The 19,617-nt window shown below is 44.9% G+C and overlaps 1 protein-coding gene and 1 long non-coding RNA gene across 4 annotated transcripts in view; both read right to left on the minus strand.

The window, feature by feature from the left end:
• FAM107B (family with sequence similarity 107 member B) overlaps positions 1-19,617 on the minus strand; it is a 259,956-nt gene that overhangs the window by 79,825 nt on the left and 160,514 nt on the right. Inside the window, exon 1 of one of the 3 annotated variants that reach the window (XM_016962688.4) lies at positions 6,174-6,356. The exons of 1 other annotated variant lie outside the window; for it this stretch is intronic. The gene's annotated coding sequence lies outside the window, so the exon portion shown is untranslated. Of the gene's footprint in view, positions 1-6,173; positions 6,357-19,617 lie in introns of those variants that run through there. One more of the 3 variants, XM_063780477.1, reaches the window with a different exon arrangement.
• LOC134807030 (uncharacterized) lies at positions 3,181-6,166 on the minus strand. Its single transcript, XR_010146577.1, has 2 exons — positions 4,728-6,166; positions 3,181-3,333 (listed from the first exon to the last, which is right to left on the minus strand). It is a non-coding gene; the product is annotated as an uncharacterized LOC134807030 (long non-coding RNA).

Consider the following 19,617-nt stretch of genomic DNA (forward strand, 5'->3'; position numbering starts at 1 on the left):
TTCTCAGATATTAACCCCTTATTGGATATGTAGTTTGCCAACATTTTTCCCCATTCCACAGGTTGCCTTTTCACTCCATTGACTGTTTCCTTTGCTGTGCGGAAGCTTTTTAGTTCGATGCAATCTGGTTTAGTTTTGGGTTTGTTGACTGTGCTTTTAGTGTGGCAGCCGCGTAATTACTGCCAAGACCAGTGTCCTGAACGTCTTCCCCTATGTTTTCTTCAGGAGTTTTGTGGAACCAGCTTAACCATCAAGGGCAGATGAATGGGTAAAGACATGTGGTAATATACATACAGCGGAATACCAGGCAGCCTTAGAAAAGAAGCAGTTCCGCCACAAGCACCAGCATGCATGAACCTGGAGGACCAAGTGAAAGAAGCCAGGCACAGAAGGACAAATACCATGTGACTCCTCTTAGATGAAGCATCTAAGTAGCTAAATTCATAGACTTGAAGAGTGGAATGGTGGTTGTCAGGGACTGCAGTGGGGGAAAATGGGGAGTTACCAATCAATGGGCACAAGGTTTCAGTTCAGCAAGAGGAATAAGCTCTAGAGAGCTGCCCTACAACACTGCACCTGTAGACAACAATAAAACACCATGCGCTTAAATATCTGTTAAGAGGGTAGATCTCATGTTAAGTGCTCTTATCACAGTAACATTTTGCAAAGAACATTTTTTGAAAGGCTGTGGGCACTGGCATAACAGCATAAACACCCCTCATTTGCCAAATCTCAGGGACCACATGTCCCCAACATGCATGGGAGGTGCATATAACCCAGGCGGCCTCACAGATGAGAATACTAGAGCTCAAGGGGTTACAGGACTTGCTGGAGGTCAAAGAGCTGGGGCCTGGATCCTCACCCTGACAGGCCGGGCTCACAGCTCCGCACCTTTCCCCTACAGCACCTTGCTCCGTTCAGCAACTCCACTCCTCTGGCCTAGGCTGTGGCCAGGCAGGGCTGTCACCTGGAGATGTTCCAGCATAATTCAAGTCAGCACTGACAACAGAAAGGAGAGAGAGAATGAGAAGGCAAAACCCTCTAACCTCATGCACCTAAACCTGCCATGGTCAGAAGAGCCAGTCTGCAACCTGCATTTTTTCTACCTTGTTTCTACGGGAGACTTGACAACACATACATAACCTGAGGGTTGCTGGGGCTCAGTGTCCCCCCACTTCAAGACTTCTAAGTCTCCCGACTGCTAAGGACTTAAGCAGCCCCACCAGGAAGAGGCCTGCTGAGCAGCCCAGAGGGTCCCCTGCCCTCTCACAGCCTCTAAGGGGGTGCTCTTCTTACACCCCAGTCTCTCTGCCACAGCAGAAGCCCCAAGACTTTGCTTTGTGGAGGAAACATTACTGTCACCAACCCATGTGACTTACACACGCCCCCAACACCACTACAGACCACAGGGCCTGTTTTAGGACTATTAACATGTGCTTAACTCACATCCTTGGTAGGCTAGGCCTGGGGGCTCACATCTATAATCCCAGCACTTTGGGAGGCCGAGGCAGGAGGATCACTTGAGCCCAGGAGTTCCAGATCAGCCGGGGCAACATAGTGAGACCCCATCTCTACAGTTTTTTAAAAAAAGATATGCTTAACTCACACCTTTGGTAAAACATCTTTGATCAGGGAATATAAAAGAATGTAGAATCTGCAGCTGAATAATGATTTCTATTTCCATAGAACATACACACTCAACACAACTCCCTCCTTGTGGGGAAGCCCTTCTTCTTTCTCAGTGCCAGCATGTACCCTGCTGTGGGATCACTGCTATTCCTTGATCTACAAAAAAAAAAAAAAAACTCTTTTCCATCACATACATCTCATGAATCTCAGAACTCAATTTTACTCTTTAAATATTTTTAAAGCTGAAAGACTTATTTTCGCTTAAAAACAAAAAGTCAGTCCCAAAGTCAAGAGTTCACCTGGTGTCAAAGCAACATTACCTCCTTTTTCTGCATCTCTCTCCCCGTTTTCCTTCCTACAGCTCATCTGAGTCCGAATAATGTTCTTAAATAAGTCTTCTCACTCTTTCCCCACAAATTCCTCTTATCTTTTCATTTGCAACAAAATCTCTGGTGGGCACAGCTGTAGTTGGGTGCCCTTTGCATGATACAAGTCCTCACTCCTGGAATCCAGGCCAGCTCAGGACACCACGTCCTACCACAACCGGCTTCCCAGGGCTACTGGCCATGAGGGTTACCTTCAGCAAGGACACTGGGACAGAACCATACGGTTTCCCGATCCACCTTCAATCCCAAGCGACAAAGTGTCCGAACCCCACAGCCAAATTCCAGACAGAACTGAACAGTCCACCTCATCTGTTCAGCTAAGCCCCTACCAGCAGGCTCTGAACTGATGGGCACTGGGCAAATCCCCATGCAGCTCCATGGCCCGCCGCACCCACCCACCCTGACATTTCCACCATCAGAAACCCAACCCCTACCTTCACTGGCACTGACATCATTCTTTCTGAGATACCTTAATTCACCAAGCAGTGCTTTCCCTTCCCAGCTCTTAACTGTAATTAAACAATTTTTGTGTAATTCTGTATAATTCTTTTTTATGTATATGTATATGTATTTTTTAGCGACAGGCTCTCACTCTGTCGCCCAGACTGGAGTGCACTGGCGTGATCACAGCTCACTGCAGCCTTGAACTCCTGGGCTCAAGTGATCCTCCTGCTTCAGCCTCCAGGGTAGCTGGGACTACAGGCATGCACCACCACTCCCAGCTAATTTTTAAAAATGTGTTGTAGAGATGGGGGTCACTATGTTGCCCAGCCTGGTCTCAAACTCTTGGTCACAAGCATTCCACCTGCCTCAGCCTCCTGAGTAGCTTCAACCACAGGAGCGCGCTGCCACACCCAGCTAATTTTTTGTAGAGATGAGGGTCACTATGTTGCCCAGGCTGGTCTCACACTCCTGGCCTCAAGCAGTCCTCCTGCTTCAGCCTCCCAAAGCACTGGGATTACAGGCACAAGCCACTGTACCCAGCCCGGTTCTTTAAATATCCTCCTCACCTGCCTTATAGTCTTGTTAACAGCAGTAAACCCAGTGCCTGGCACATGACGGGCACTGAATGTCTGGTGAATGGAGAGTAAATGACAAGCAAAGCCTCCCCCATCAACCTTAAAACAGCCCCTTGTCCATGCACCATAACTAAATGGCAATCTAATCCAGCTTGCCAAATAATCTTTATTTGTTTCACTGATGGGGTACTGGAATTAGGGATATGAGATGGGTAAGACTGTCCATTCCTCTTCAGCACGTTTCCTAAGTACTTAGGGCGAGGGAAACTTCAGATGGATCCGGCCCAGCCCTTCTTGAACTAGAAAGGAAAAGGGGAGAAAAACGGTTTGTTTCAAGAAGGAAAAGCAAAAATAGGCCATGATTAGACAAGGGAACTATACAAGGAAATGCAGCAAGGTCTCATGAGGTCATCCCAAGGCCACACTCGACCCCATGATGCACACAGAGGACATCCCACTCCACAGCAGCTTTCCCACCCCCGAGTGTGCCCCACAGCACACTAGTACCCATAGCCACCTTCTCTAGGCTGAAAGAAGAGCGACAACTCCCCCAGATAGCCGGGGACTTCTACAAATGCCCAAAATCTAGATCTCACTTACCCAAACTCCCAACCCATTTCCTTAAAACACTTGCACACAGAATTCTGGAGGGAAGGGGCAGAAGGTAAGTTAGGAATAACATTAAGCCACATTGCTGATCTTTCCTCTTTCCATCAGGAGAGAAGTCTTCTACCCCTCCACCATTCCCAAAGAAAATCAGTAAAACTCTTTTCCACCTTTACTTGTGACATTTTAAACAATTAACAGTCAAAGGAAAGATTCAATGAATTAATGAATGACGGCGTCCATCCTCCCGCATCAGGAACAAGATCTCACATGTCAATTTCTCAGAAGCGCAAATCAAGTCCATTTTTAACCATCCAAGGAAGGGGATCGCCAGTCCCCTGGGGTAGGAGATTGTGACATTTCCTATTGGAGCTTCGTTTGACTTTTGCAGACAGAAACGCATCACGACTCCTGAAGGAATGCCGATCATCAGAGCAGACTGCATGCATGACTCATTCACTCACAGGCTACTACTGCACCGCAACGCTCCCCTGAGCGTGTGTGCAGATTAAAGCGCCCCGAGTGTCAGGAACTGCAACAAAAATGCACCTGAGTGGACACAGCCACAACTTCCTTCTTGTAGATTCTTCTAACTTCAAAATGTATTGCATCATCCTAATGATCAACCTACTTCTAAACGGTTGTCTCAAAGACCTCTAATTTGCATATTAGAGAATTCAAAAGTCCAAAAATGTTACAAGAGGAAAATAAAAGTATGTAATGACAAAAGCGTCCAGTGGCCAAATCTGTGGCTAAAGAACGATTTTATTTTAAAAGAACATACACACTCAACACAACTCACGACTCTCAGAAAAACCCTTATTTTACTTTCTCAGTGCAAGGTCTTTAAGAAGCCAGCATGCACCCGGTTGTACAATCACTGCTATTCTTTGTTCCACAAACAAGAATTCCTTTCCATCACATATTTCTTATGAATCTCAGAACACAATGTTACCTTTAAAATATTTTTAAAGCTTAAAGATTTCATTTAAAGACAAAAGTCAATCCCAAATGACTCCTGAATTCAAAAATATAGTCCATGAAACTTTTTTGTCAGCCCATTCTTCCAAATAAAGTGGAAATTTACATTGTTTTTCCTGTTTCTTTCTTCTCCCTTCTGTACAGGTGGTTATTTGCAAACCTATAAGAAAATATATTTCAAAACAACTTGTCCGTATTAATCTTGGATGTAAGTGGCATACCAATATTGTACAATTATCATGATTAAATATATTTTAGGCTGATGTGGCTGGTCAGTAATGCTCTCATTTACCACCCCACCCTCTTTCCCACACACACACACACACACACACACACACACACACACAAACACACTATGGCTGCCAAGTCACAAATTAAGCAAAGATGCCTTCATCCTTAGGGTGTGTTTGGGTGGTGAGCATATGAGTGGTTTTTTTCTATATATTTTCAATTTTTTAATTAATATATAAAATTTTCTCACGAAAAGTTTTAAACCGGAAACCAGCAGCGCTAAGAAAACTTCTCTGGACAGGTAGCCCAGACACTATTTCAACTTAAAGCCACTTGGATCGATAGAATTTCCAAAGTGATGTTAGGAAAACGTGGCTGGAGGAGAAAAACCGATGTACTTGATAGCAAGAAATCGCAAGTTTAAGAATGTGAAGTCGAACAGCCCTCATTCCGTTTTTCTTTGACCCCTCAAAATCGCACCCATCCTATCAAGTAACTTTGCTCCGCTGTCATTGCCTAAAATCTTTGGGAGGGAGGAAGGAAGCAGGCTTGGTACCTTGTAGCAAAGAATGAAATCTACAGTTTACCCTCTCAACCTAATTCCTCTTGCAGATTTCACAAGTGGTGGACACCATCCCCTACACAACACTAACACTTGGCCATACCCATCAGTGCCACCTCCAAGGGACCTAAAGATGCCTGGGGGAAATTACGGAACCCAAATTGAATTAGGACTCCTTGTGTGTGTTACACCACCCCATATGCTGGGTTCACTGGAACAGTGGAGAAAGAGAAGAGGCAAAAGAGGAAAAGTTACTTGCAGACTGGAGTCAGTGTCACGGCCACCTTCGGCGCGGGGCAAACCTCCCCGGCCCCGGCTTTGTCTGCCGGGCGGGGGCTGGCGTCGGGGCGCGACCCGGTCCACGCCGGGCGCCGCGGGGCGAGGGGCGCCGAGGGCGGGCATACGGCGCACACGGCCAGGCAGTGCACACCGCGCCGGGTAGGGCTCCCCCGCGGCAGCGCCGAGGAGGCAACAATGAGCCGGGCGGCCGCTGGGCCCCTTCCCCGCAGCGGCCCCCGCCTCCGCGGCGCCCCCCGCCCGGCCCCGCCGCGTGCCCACCCTGAGCCCCGGCACCTCCCGGGTGCCGCGCGGGGTGACCCGTGGTCCCCGTATGCCCGCTGCCCTCCCGCGCACGGGGACCCCCCACCCGCCCGGCCGCCCGCCGAGAGGGTCCCCGGGGCCGGGGTCGGGCCGGGCCGCCGCCCGCCTCCCCGCGCCCCTCGTCTTTGTGTGGAAAGTAAGTGCGGGAGGCGAACCTACCTCGGCGCGCACAAAGGCGCGCGGCTCCCTCCCGGCTCGCTCCGGGCGCCCGCGGCGGCGCCCAGCGGCCCGACTGCTCGGCGGCGGCCCGAGGCGGCGCGAGGGCGGCTCCGGCGGCGGCGGCCCGGCCCGCAAGCCAGTCCGGCGCAGGGTGGCTCTCGCTCCCCGCGGCCCCGCGCGTCCGAATTAAGCGGCGGGGCGGGGCGGGGCGGGGCGGAGCGGCAAGGCCACGCCCCCAACGCGCCCCGCCCCGGCAGCCCCGCCCCCGCCTTCCTTCCACGGCTCGCGCGCGTCGGGCGGAGATCCAGAAAGGCCGGGCATCCGCGCCGGGAGGGGCGCCAGCCGGGGCTGCGGCGCTCGGCCTCCGGGACTCGGTGGGAGCGAGGGCTGGAGGGGAAGCGCGGCGGCCCCGGATGACCGGGAAAGTGGGAAGGCGGCCGCGTGGGTCACAGCCACAAAGCTCCGGGGCGCTCACTCTCCTTTTTTCTCACTCCCTCGTTCCCTCGCTCTCTCCCTCTACCTGTCTCTCTCTCACACACACATTCTCTCTTCTTTTATCTCTTTCTCTCTCCCTTAATCTCTTTCTCTCTCATTGTCTTTCTCTCATTCTGTCTCTCTTCCTCTCATTCTCTCCCTCATTCTCATTCTCTTTCTCTCATTCTTTCTCTCTCCTCTGTCTCATTCTTTCATTCTCTTTCTCTCTCTGTGCTCACCCCCATCTCTCTCTGTTATTCTGTCTCAAACACAAAGTAACCAAGAGCGTCTCGCTCCTGGGTGTCCGGGCTCCGTCTCCCCGGCAAGTCTGCGATGCTAAGAGGCCGTCCCCATAGAAATCCTGCCAATTCCTCTTGGAAGAAAACGCAGACAGAATCAGGGAGGAAAAGGAGACATTTGTTGTAATTGTACAAATTTACGGTCAAGCCAGGACCCAAAACCCGGTGACCTGGGGATTCACCCATTTTCCTCCCCTCCCTTCATCAAAGGGTAATTGGAAATTTAAATATGCAAGAAAGAAAGGGTTTATTCCGCCTCTTCTCTGCTCTCTGATCTCCTTTTCTTCAGCTCTCTTACAAGTGCTTTTCTGGCCAACCCTAAGGCTCTGAGATTACAATCTACTTGAATCACAGGAGGTACAAAATCAGGGACTGAAACAGTTATCGGTTTCAGCGTAGCAAAAAGGACAACAGGTTCGTGGATTTTAGATCAAAAGCTTTTTAACTGTCTTGGCAACAGATGACTAAGGGCTTATTTATGGGGAAATTTTTCTGACTAAGATAGTTTGGGTCATAGTCATACTGAAAAGTCACATCAGTTACGGATTTTGGTAAACAAATTACTTATTCCAAAGATACCTATCACACACCATGCTCTAAGCCACAGCCTGCCAGCCAAGTAAGGGTCTGGCCATCCCTGGGTCCCTGGAGCCCACTGAGGGGTGGAATCCCTACCAGAGAACTTAAAGAAACTCCTTCCCAGCTGAGGAAGCTGAATTCCATGAACTTTATACATGGTGTTTCCTATGATTCTTCCTTCTCTCCCGTCCTTGAGTTGTGTTTCTGTTCTTGACAATGGCTCCACCAGTCACCAAACCAAAACCTAGAATCCAGCCTAAACCCTCTCCCTCCCCACATTGGCATCAACTCCAAGGTTTGTGCAGTGTGCACAATTCCTGGCTATCTCCCTCCCCCTCTGCTGGCACCGCCACTGTTGCCTTTGGGCTCAGTCACAATATGGTGGCAGGGGTTTCCTAACTGGCCCCAGCCTCTGATCTAACACATGCTTTTCCTCTCAACTTTCTGGGGTGCAAGTGAACTTTCCAGGTGCAAGATGCTCAGTTTCCTCCTCTGCTTGAAACACTTTAGTGGATGCCTGCTTCCTGCTACGTGATCAAGTCGAAGCTCCCCAGCAAACATCCAAGGCTCCACTCAGCCAGAGTGCCGTATTTGCTAAGTGGCCCTGCTCTGTGATGAAGACTGGATGAAATAATGAATATATGGCCTTGTCATGCTCTTCCACGGGCTTCCCCTCTGCCTAGCAGACCTTCACCAATCCCCAAGAGCTCCTCTCCTCTCTGAGAATCAGTCTTCTCTGGAAACCCTTTCCCGACCTGCTCACACTAAATGGATCTTTTCTGCCCCTCCCATACCCGACATGGTATTGCCGTTATTGCACTGTATCGTAAATATGTGCCTCTGTGAGCCCAGAGTTTATGCTTGACATATATACATATCTTTATACCCACTTGCCTAATGTAATATCTGGCATATGGGAAGTGTTATGGACTAAACTGTGTACCACATACCCCTATAATTCATATGTTGAAGCCCTAACCTCCAATGTGACTGTATTTGGAGACAGGACCTATAGGGAGGTAATTAAGGTTAAACAAGGTCATAAGGGTGTGACCCTAAGCTCATAGGTCTGGTGGCCTTATATAAGGAGGCAGAGACACCAGATCCCTCCTTCCTTCTCTCTTCCTCTCTCCCTCCCTCCTTCCCCACTGTCCCTTTCCCCACTCTCTCTTTCTCTGCCCAAACACAGAGAAGAGGCCACATGAAGACACAATGAAAAGGCCGCCAACTACAAGCCAGAAAGAGAGGCCTCACCAGAAACCAACCCTACTGCCATCTTGATCTTGGACTTCCAGCCTTCAGAACTGTGGGAAAATGAAATGTCTTGTTTAAGCCACTCAGTCTAGGGTATTCTGTTATAGCAGCCCCATCAGATGAATAGAAAAAGCATGCATTGGATTCGAGATTCTAACCAAAGATGCATTGGATTCAAGATTCTAAACCCCATCCCAGCAGTGAGCCTGACTTCTCCATACAAAGTAGCCTGGACGAACATCTGTGATGCAAGGCCACAGGCAGAGTGTGTGAATGTGATAAGTGACCACGGTCTTTTCCCTGCCCCGTGAGAGAAATAGAAACAAAGGCTCGTTCCATACTCTGGGGTATAAATGCCTACAGGCTCAAAGTCACGATGCTACCTTTTGCACTAGGTACCATAATTTCTTTTAAACCAAAAACAAATAAGAGCAAATATTTACTTTGAATTTATTAATTCAAATAAAAGACAGGAGGCCAGTATCAATATATTGAATCTGCTCTTTTAGGCTGAATATCTCACATCCCTAGGGAATCTTAGTGGGATTTTAATACAGGTAAGATCAAGTATCCAATTTGGTTTGGGACCCCTGGAGCCACTGTGGGTGGATCCCAGGAAATAAAAACTTAAAGGTTATGAGCTATGGTGATATTTCCATTTGTATCCATACCATCCACCACAGTGTCTGCAACATATCACTCTGTGGGTGATAGATGTTTGTTGAATGAATAAGCCTGGTACTTCCCAGGGTTATAACAGGCAACACCAGACCCTCAGCCCAAGTCTGATATACTGTAGATTTCACATTCTGAATGTAGACAGGACTCTGGAAAAAGTCAAGGGAACTAATGGCCTAAATAGCCTGCTGGGCTGTATTTAAGATTTTGTTCTGGGGCTGACACAGTTTATCAGGTGGCTTAGAGGGTCTTTACTGATTTGCTTTCAATACAAATACTGATTTCCCTTACAATACAAAGGGAACACTCCGCTGAATGGTTTCTGAGTCATTTAACCCATCACTGGTGATAGATTCTCTGATCTTGCATTACTGGAAAACATACATAATAATTTTCCATTTCAGAGCAGCAACCTACAGGGTCACCCATATACTCCACTATGACCTCATCCTTTCGCTTGGACATCTGGGGATCTTGCAAATTCACCCCTAAGGAAAATTGAACAAAGCAGAAATGACTATTTGGGGATGTAAAATGATACAAAGCAAATCAATCTGGAATAAGACGTGTTGCTTTTTTATTGTCTACTTTGGTCATTTTGTTCATGCGTAATCTTAAAATTGTTACTTTACACCCAAACCACCATGCTGAAGAGCTCCAAAGAGATGAGAAAAACTTAACAATGCCCTCAAGGAGGGAAATTTGTTTTGACATGTATACTCTTTTGTATCTTAAATTTTGCACTGTGTACGTGGACATTTGAATCGTAATCCATTCAAAAAGAAATAAAATCTTAATTTTAAAATCCTATTTTTAAGCCATGCTCTCTCATTCTGTGTCAATTATCTATGACTGTATAACACATCGCCTCAAAACTTTAGTGGCTTAAAATAAGAACACATGCTTTGCTCACAATACTGTGGGTTGGCAATTTGGACAAGGCTCAGCTGGGATATCTTATTTCTGCCCCATGTGGCATTAGCTTGGCTCTGTCATGCGTTTGCAGTCAACTGGGAGGTTGGCCAGGGACTGGCTTGCCCTGGGTGGTCTCAAAGTCCAGAAGTTGATGGCAGCTGTCAGCTCAGGCATCTCAGATCCACTTGTATGGCCTCTCAGCAGGCTAGATAGGACTTCCTCACACAACAGCCCGGTCCAGGAGGGTGAAAGAGGAAGTGGTAAGGCCCCTGGAGCTCTAGCGTTATGGGTCTAGAAGAATGATAGAAGTCTGTACATTCTACCATTAAAAATGTCACAAGGTCAGCCCAAATCCAAGATTTGGAGAAAGAGACCCCCCTTGATGGTAGAAGCAGTAGTCATATTGCAACAGGGCTTGAGTGCTATACTAGGAGAGGAGGAATTCTTGTGGCCATCCTCGCAAATAATCTTCCTCTGAATCAGACACGAGGAACTACAGAATGGAGGGCAAAGTAACAGGTGCTAACAATAGTCTCAAGGGAAATCTTTCTGATGATAAGACAAAAGCACTTTGGTATTCAACACAAAACCCACAAAGACAGATACAATACATTGGTATTGGCCTCATGGCCTCAATTGATAGGTCAAAGAAAATAGTTAATTTCTGCTTATTTGTTTTTGGTTTAAATAAGAAAAAGACGGGGGAAAGAAAAAACAACAAAGGCTTTGGGACTATAATGCCACTAAGGTGCATTGGGTTCTAAATCAGTGTTTTAGATATCTATTGCTGTATAACATCTTACCATAGACTTAGTGGCTTATAACACCCATATATTGACTCATCCTTTTTTTAGTCCAGAAATGGCATGACTGGGGTCTATGCTGAAGGCCTCCCAAAGCCAAAATCAAGATCTTGGCAGGGCTCATAGTTCATCTTGTCTGGAGCTCAAGGTCCTCTTCTAAGGTCATTCAGATTGCTGGCAGAATTCAGTTCTTTGTGGTTATAGGACTGAGGACCCAGTTTCTTTGCTGGCTGTCAGCTGAGAGCTACTCTCAGCTGCTAAAGGCTAAAGGCTGCCCAGAAACCTCATCATGTGGCCCTCCCCACCTTCCAGTCAGCAGTGTCTCAGCAAATCCTTCTATGCTTCCAATCTCTGACTTGACCATCTAGGGCTCTAGACTCAGATTTAAAGTGCTCATGTGATTAGGTCAGGCACACCCAGATCATCTTCCTATCTTGACAGGTAACTGACTCGAGACCTTCCTTACATCTGCAAAATCCCATCACAGCAATAGCTAGATTAGGGTATGACTGAATAACTGGAGAAGTTGTGTGTATACCAGAGGCCAGGAATTGTGGAGGCTCTCTTAGAATTCTATGATAGATGGAAGGACAGGCAAACAGACAGATGCTCTTTAATATAAACATAGAATGTGAGGGCAGGCAGAAGGTGGAAACCTTGGAGAGGTATCACATGCAGAGCTCAGCAGTAAACCAGGAACCAGGCCTAAGAAGGAATTCTCATTGAGTAATAACCGAGCTCCCACATGGTCCGTTCAGTGGTTACCAAGTCTTCATTGAACCCTGATGACCTGAATACTGAAAACAATAGGGAAAGGAAAACGAAGTTAAGAATATGGCATCTAGGCCGGGCATGGTGGCTCACGCCTGTAATTCCAGCACTTCCGGAGGCCGAGGCGGGTGGATCACGAGGTCAGGAGATTGAGATCATCCTGGCTAACACGGTGAAACCCCGTCTCTACTAAAAATACAAAAAATTAGCCAGGCATGGTGACGGGCGCTTGTAGTCCCAGCTACTCGGGAGGCTGAGGCAGGAGAATGGCATGAACCCGGGAGGCAGAGCTTGCAGTGAGCCAAGATCACACCACTGCACTCCAGCCTGTGTGACAGAGCAAGACTCCGCCTCAAAAAAAAATAAAATAAAAAAGAATATGGCATCCTAATTTTATCATTTAAATAGCATAATCATGTAAATATAACAGAAGTTCCTTTATGTTGCTTAACTGGTTTGCACAATTGTTGTATGACGTTAATGTAATGTTCCATAAGTCAAGAAGATAATGCTTTTCAATAAAGAGACACAGAGAACTCATTTGTGGAAAATCTTTGTGAAAAGTTGTGTGGTTTGCCAAGCAAATATAGCACATGCATACATTTTTAAATTAATAGTAGTTAGGAAGGATCGAAATGATATGCCCAAATCTGAAAGAACATGCTAGAAACCAGATGATAAGCTGTTTCATTAAAAGAGCCTCTGTGCATGAGCATTTGTGAGCACAGGAATGGAATTACTTCATTAAATATGCTAACAGCACCAACAGTAAAGATGAGTATTGTCCCCTGCAGTAGTTATCCACTACAAAAGCATTTTGCAAGCTCCAAAACAGAGCTGTATTTCATAATGTAACTGAGTACTTTGCCAATTCTAGAGAGTTTAAAAATTCAGGAGAGTTTTATTTTCCAAACATTTAATTATGTATTGCCTAAAACACTTAATTTCATTTTTAAAGAACACTTGCTTTTCATTGTTCACAATTTTAAAATCAAAGGGACTCTATGAAATGGTGGTTCTAACTTGTAACTGTACATCGCGAAGAATCAAGAGAAACAGCTGTTACTCACATAAACGACTACTGAATGATGCAAAGATCTGCATTTTACGTTTTTTTCTTTACATGACTCCAAAACCAGAAAAAAGGATTTCCTGAGAGTCTTCCTGTGTATTAAAACTAAAATCTCTAAATAGCAAAGAGGGGGGAACAAAATCCTTAAGCGCTCATCCTGTCAAAAATATTAAGGTAACTTAATGGTCAACACTAACGAGTAAGCAAACCATCTCTGCAATTAAGCAATATGAAGATAATTTCTATAAATTTCCTAATTCAAATAACTAACATACAATACAAATGGCCAAATTTCTGTGAACATTCTACAGTTTGCTCCAACTTTTTTTTCTTCTTTCTGATATTCGCTCTAGATACAGACATTTCCATTAGCAGGAAGTATCCTTTGGAATGCTTATATTATTAATAACTAGTTGAATGCCAGTTTTATATATATATATATATATATATATATATATATATATATATATATTCACCTAACTTCTATTAATTGCAATAAAATAAGTTCATGGAAGAATGGAAGGAAGGCTAGGCTAGGACTAAAGAGATGTGCCTGGTGACCTTGGATAAGAAACTTATCCAAAGCTTCAGTTTCCTCTGGACTTAACAGTAAATGAATTCATAGTTATTTCTGTAGTCCAGAAGTGGCATGGCTGCATTCTCTGCTGAAGGCCTCCCAAAATCAAAACCAAGATCTTGGCAGGGCTCATAGTTCATCTCGTCTGGAGCTCAAGGTCCTCTTCTAAGCTCATTCATTTATAAATATGTATAAAAATATATATGCATAAATTTTTCCTTGCTAGTTATTAGCTGGGAGTCACTCTCAGCCACCAAATACATATATTTATATCTTTATATCCTCATACATATAAAACATTTATATGTCCTTATATATGTGTGTATATGTGTATGTATGAGTATAAATATATATACATGTTATATACATAAGTCCTTATTTATATAAAAAGTTCCAGCTTTAGTTGTTGTGCTCCCCAGGCTTGTCTGGAAGAGAGAGCTGTGTGATCCACTCCAATCTTAGAAGTAAAGTTCAAACTGCAGCTAATGTTAAATCGTGCCAGAGAAGGTTTACTTATTAACTCTGCTTAGAGAAGTGTGTGACCCACACATTTGAACTGCTAATGATTACTGGACTTTTAAAACTGCTGTTCAAGTAATAACATTCTTCTATTTGTTCCACCAAATTTAACATGAACTAAAATTCTAACTAATGTTAGTGTTAGCTGGATAATATTAATTTAATAAAAGTTGGAACTTTATAAGGAAAAAGAGAGAATGAATGCATGATGGAAGGACAGAGTCCTTGGGCAGCTGAGGGCAGTTTCTGGAAAGGTTTTGCAATTCTCCTTGTTCATCTCTCAGTTGCCATCAGCACTCAGAACAACCTGCCCTGTCCTTCCTTACTTACCCTGTCCAAGATTCCAGCTTGTTCTGGTGGCCTCCTTTTTCTAAGTCCACAGCTAACACACATTGCTGGAAACTGTACTTTGACAGGCACCTGCTTTTCTCAGCTCATTTCTCTCTGCAACAATTGCTTCAGCCATTTGCTATCATTTGTATCATTTCATACACAAATAATTACAAGGACAAAATAAAGAAATACAAAGATATGATAGAACTGTCCTTGTCTTTGACAGACCAAAGAAAATAACAGACCTTTGTCCAAAATGATAAGTGACAGACAGGCTGAGAGACAAAGACACACAGAGAAAGAACAAGTAAAAAAGATTGGGAATAAAAATGGAGACATAATTGTAGATACCCCAAAACTAAAAACAGCATACAAAAACACGATAAGCAACTTTGTCTGGAAATGCAGATGAAATAAAAATTCCTAGAAAAATACAAGTCGCTACAAAGTGACTCAGGATGAAATAGGTAAACTTTCTTTTTTTAATTTTATTTATTTATTTGAGACAGAGTCTCACTCTGTCGCTCAGGCTAGAGTGCAGTGGCGCAATCTCAGCTCAGTGCAACCTCCACCTCCCAGGTTCAAGGAATTCTCCTGCCTCAGCCCCCCAAGCAGCTAGGATTACAAGCGTGCACCACCATGGCCGGTTAATTTTTGCGTTTTTAGGAGAGACAAGGTTTCACCACGTTGGCCAGGCTGGTCTCGAACTCCTGACCTCAAGTGATCTGCCTGCCTTGGCCTCCCAAAGTGCTAGGATTACAGGTGTGAGCCACCTCACCGAGCCCATAAACTTTCAATGAATTGAATTGGCAATTAAAATGTTATCATAGAACAATAGAAACCTAGTGGTATGGAAATTGATTTTAAGAATGATTTGCTCATGACCATTCTTAGCTTGATTTGGAGAGATTCATAATCTTTTAAAAGACAGTTTATCCATGTGACTAATGAAAAGCAGAACTTCTCTTTTTACTCAGAACTTCCTTACTTACCCCCATGCCCCCTTACTAACCTGACAGTTTTTTCACTGCATAAACTTCAAGATAATCTTAATTTCCTCACTTACGCCCTACATCTACTTTGGTGACAAAACCAAGACATTGCTTTCTCTATCATTTCTCTCAAATCCACATTTTTCTCTCCATCTCTATCAAATTCTGCCTGGCCCACAGACACACAATCCTCAGAGTGCATATCCACTAATACTGCTTTCCTTCCGTCTGCCCCACACAAGTATACACTATGACTCAAGTCATCTCACAAACAGGCCACATCAGCTAGGCTAATCTAGTAAAACAAATTATACAACGCTTTCCCCTCAAAGCTGGACAACTGGCTTTTCTTTTATTAAAATTCAAAGTCAGCTGGGGGCGGTGGCTCACACCTGTAATCCAAGCACTTTGGGAGGCCGAGGAGGGCAGATCACTTGAGGTCAGGAGTTCGAGACCAGCCTGGGCAACATGGTGAAACCCTACCTCTACTAAAATTACAAAAATTAGTCAGGAGTGTTGGCGGGCACGTGTAGTCCCAGCTACTCGGGAGGCTGATACAGAAGAATCGCTTGAACGTGGGAGGCAGAGGTTGCAGTGAGGCAAGATCGCGCCACTGCATTCCAGCCTGGGCGTCAGAGTGAGACTCCATCTCAATAAATAAATAAATTAAATTTGAAGTTGCTTCTTTCTTTCCCCCTAAACAGTCGTTGTCCTGGGAGGGTCACAGATCACATGAGGTCCTGTGGGCTCTTAGAGGCTCTGAGCACGATCAGAAGCCATCAGTGTGTGTGTGTGATACTGAAAACCAGGAGCCTGCATTCACCACCAAGGGAGAAACTGAGGCCTGTGCCCAGGGCGCCCTGGCATTTAGTGGTCGGGGAGCTGCTGGGAACTGGCAAAAGAGACAGAGAAGGAGTCAGGTGCAGTGTCTCACGCCTGTAATCCCAGCATTTTGGGAGGCTGAGGGAGGTGGATCACCTGAGGTTAGGGGTTCAAGATCAGCCTGACCAACATGGTGAAACCCAGTCTCTACTAAAAATACAAAAATTAGCCAGGTGTGGTGGCGCATGCCTGTAATCCCAGCTACTCGGGAGAGTGAGACAGGAGAATTGCTTGAACCCAGGAGGCAGAGGTTGCAGTGAACCAAGATCGTGCCATTGCACTCCAGCCTGGGTGACACAGCAAGCGAGACTCTGTCTCAAAAAAAAAAAAAAAAAAAGACACTCAGAGAAGGAATGGCCAGTGAAAGTGAATGGGACCCAAGGGAGCTATGAATGAAACCTGGAAACCAAGTGAGACCAGGGTTTCAAGCAGGAGAGGATGTGATGGGCACCTTTGTGAAACGCTGCTACCAGGTTACACGAGACAGGGACTGTTTACCAACCCAAGAATCACTCGGGGAGCAGCAAGGATGAAGACCTGGCTGGAGTGGCTTCAAGACATAATGGGAAAAGAGGAATTGGAGGCAGCTAGTATAGGCAGCTTTGTCAAGGGTAGTAGACGGAGGGGAATCCAGGGCCAAGAAAGGTTTTGTTTCACTGTTTTGCTTGTTTTTAAAAATGGCAGAAACTGCTGGGTGTGGTGGTTCACATCTGTAATCCTAGCACTTTGGGAGGCCGAGGCGGGTGGATCACTTGAGGTCAGGAGTTCGAGACCAGCCTGTCCAATATAGTGAAAACTCATCTCTACTAAAAATACAAAAATTAGCTGGGCATGGTGGCATGTGCCTGTAGTCCCAGCTACTTGGGAAGCTGAGGCAGGAGGACCACTTGAACCTGGGAGGTGAAGGTTGCAGTGAGCTGAGATCATGCCACTGCACTCCAGCCTGGGTGACAAAGTGAGACACCATCTCAAAAAAACAACAAAAAAAAGGCAGAAACAAATAATTTTCTATAAGCTGATAGGAATGATCTTGTAGGGAGAGAATTAATGGATATCTTTTGGTCTTCTGGACATTAAGCCTAGGCCTTGCTGAAGTGAACTCTACTCTAGCCAAGTTTCCTGTGAGGCATAAATATACCCACTTCCACCTCCCAATCTTCATTCATGATTTTCCCTCTGGCAGAAATGCTCTTCCTCCCCTCTGTTAGCAGATCCAAGTTTTGCCCATGCATTAAGTTTCTGTTCAAATCTTAGGTCTGCCACAAGGCCTTCCTTAACTTTTATAACCTAGACCAAGTGCTTATTTAATTTTTTAATAGCACTGAGCATTTATAAATTACTTATTAAGTATCTCAGTGTGGAAAGGAGTGAGCTAGATTTGGGAACAGAGTAAGTTAAATAAAAAGCACCATTCTATACTCGAGAAGCTAACAAACTTCTTATTTGTCCTATGCAATATTTTTTTGTACGTGTTCCCTAATTACCTTGTCAACTTTGAAGGCAGGCAGGAATCAATGTTTTAATCTTTTTTAGTGCCCAGCACAATAAGTACTTCATAATCAGAGCTAGATAGATATTTATCAAATTAAATTAAAAACAAATATGACGGAATTACTTAGGCATACTTCCCAATTGTATAAAAGAATCACAAAAACTTCCCTTAATAGTTTATTCCTTCAAACATTTTGTAACAATTACTTTAAAACTTTCTAAAAGAGGTTGGATATGTCCCTGCTATGTTAAATAAAGAGCCTTAAGGACAGTGGCTTTTTTAAAAAATAATAATAATATTGACTTGCTTGTGGACGACTGAACTGAGTATCTTTATTGAAAATTTTGATAAAGCTGAACTAAGGGCACGTTGCATGTTTGTTGGAATGACTCTTCTTAAGACTCAGTTTTATATACAGGAAAAAAATCTGATTAGCAGTTCTATGGAGCTATTGGAAACTCGAGCTTCAAAAACACCACAGAAATGAAAAGACAAGGGGCATTGTTTTTACTGAGATTTCCATAATTCTCACTCCTCTCCTGATGACATAAAGTAAGCCCAGGGGACTATTAATGAGGTTGAAAATGAATATGCCTGAGCTGTAATCACACCAAGAAGTGGATAAAAGGTATTGTTCCATTGCCTAGGTCAGCCTGGTATAAAAAAATGGAAAGACCCAGTGGGTATATTATTGGCAAGTTTGTGGCAGACTTTCTTTTAGGCATATTGGAGAACACAAAACTTTACAGAGTAAGAACAGCAATAATGAAAGGCACACTCGAGAGAGTAAGGAGGCTGGGCTCAGTGGCTCATGCCTGTAATCCCAGCCCTGTGGGAGGCCAAGGTAAGCAGATCGCTTGAGCCCAGGAGTTGGAGACCAGCCTGGGCAACATGGGGAAACCCTGCCTCTGCACAAAAAATACAAAAATCAGCTGGGTGTGATGGCACATATCTGTGGACCCAGCTACTTCAGAGGCTGAGGTGGGAGGATGCCTTGAGCCCTGGGAGGTCGAGGCTGCAGTGAGCCATGATTGTGCCGCTGTACTCCAGCCTGGGTGACACAGGGAGACCCTGTCTCAAAAAAATAAAAATAAAATAAAAGAGAGAGAGAGAGAGAGTAAGGAAAGTAAAAATAAAAATAAGGCAGGCAGGTGGGTGAATAAGAGAAGGATAAGGAAGAGAAGAAAAAGGAGAGGAGCAATAGGGGAAAAGAGGGAAGAAAGAGAACCGAGAGGAAGAGATAATTACAGACAAGAATGCAGCAGGAGTGAAGAAAAGGAAATAAAGAGGCTGGAAAGGAAAAGGAAATTAACTGACTCGGGATATTTTCAGTTTTTGAAGATCATGCCCCGGTTTTCACTGTGAATGAAAGACTCAGGAAACAAGCCTTTCCTGTTGAGACCTGTGTGTAATTCCTGCTCTGCACCTTGCTAGCAATTGTTGCATATCAAGATAAAAGCATCTGCAAAGAGAAGGGGCTTGCACCTGAAGGTGGAGCAGGGGGGCCTTACTGGTTTTAATCCCTGGAGAGGATACATGTCTCTCAAACTTGCAACAGGAAGTGAGGGAGAGCCCGGGTCTTGCTCACAAGGAGTCAAGCCACTCAGGAGACACTGTCTTTTCAAAAATGGTCTAAACTGAATATGATTTAACATAAAATTGTACATTCTGGCATCTGAAGCTTAAGATATCCTAATTTCACAATTGATGGCTGCTTAGAAGTGATGAAACACGTAAGTGGCTATCTATGTTTGAGCAGAGACAAAAGTAAAACTGTGTGCTCAGAGCTTCAACACATGTAAAA

Source organism: Pan troglodytes, chromosome 8 (genome assembly GCF_028858775.2).
Source record: "Pan troglodytes isolate AG18354 chromosome 8, NHGRI_mPanTro3-v2.0_pri, whole genome shotgun sequence".
Classification (NCBI taxonomy): Eukaryota; Metazoa; Chordata; class Mammalia; order Primates; family Hominidae; genus Pan; species Pan troglodytes.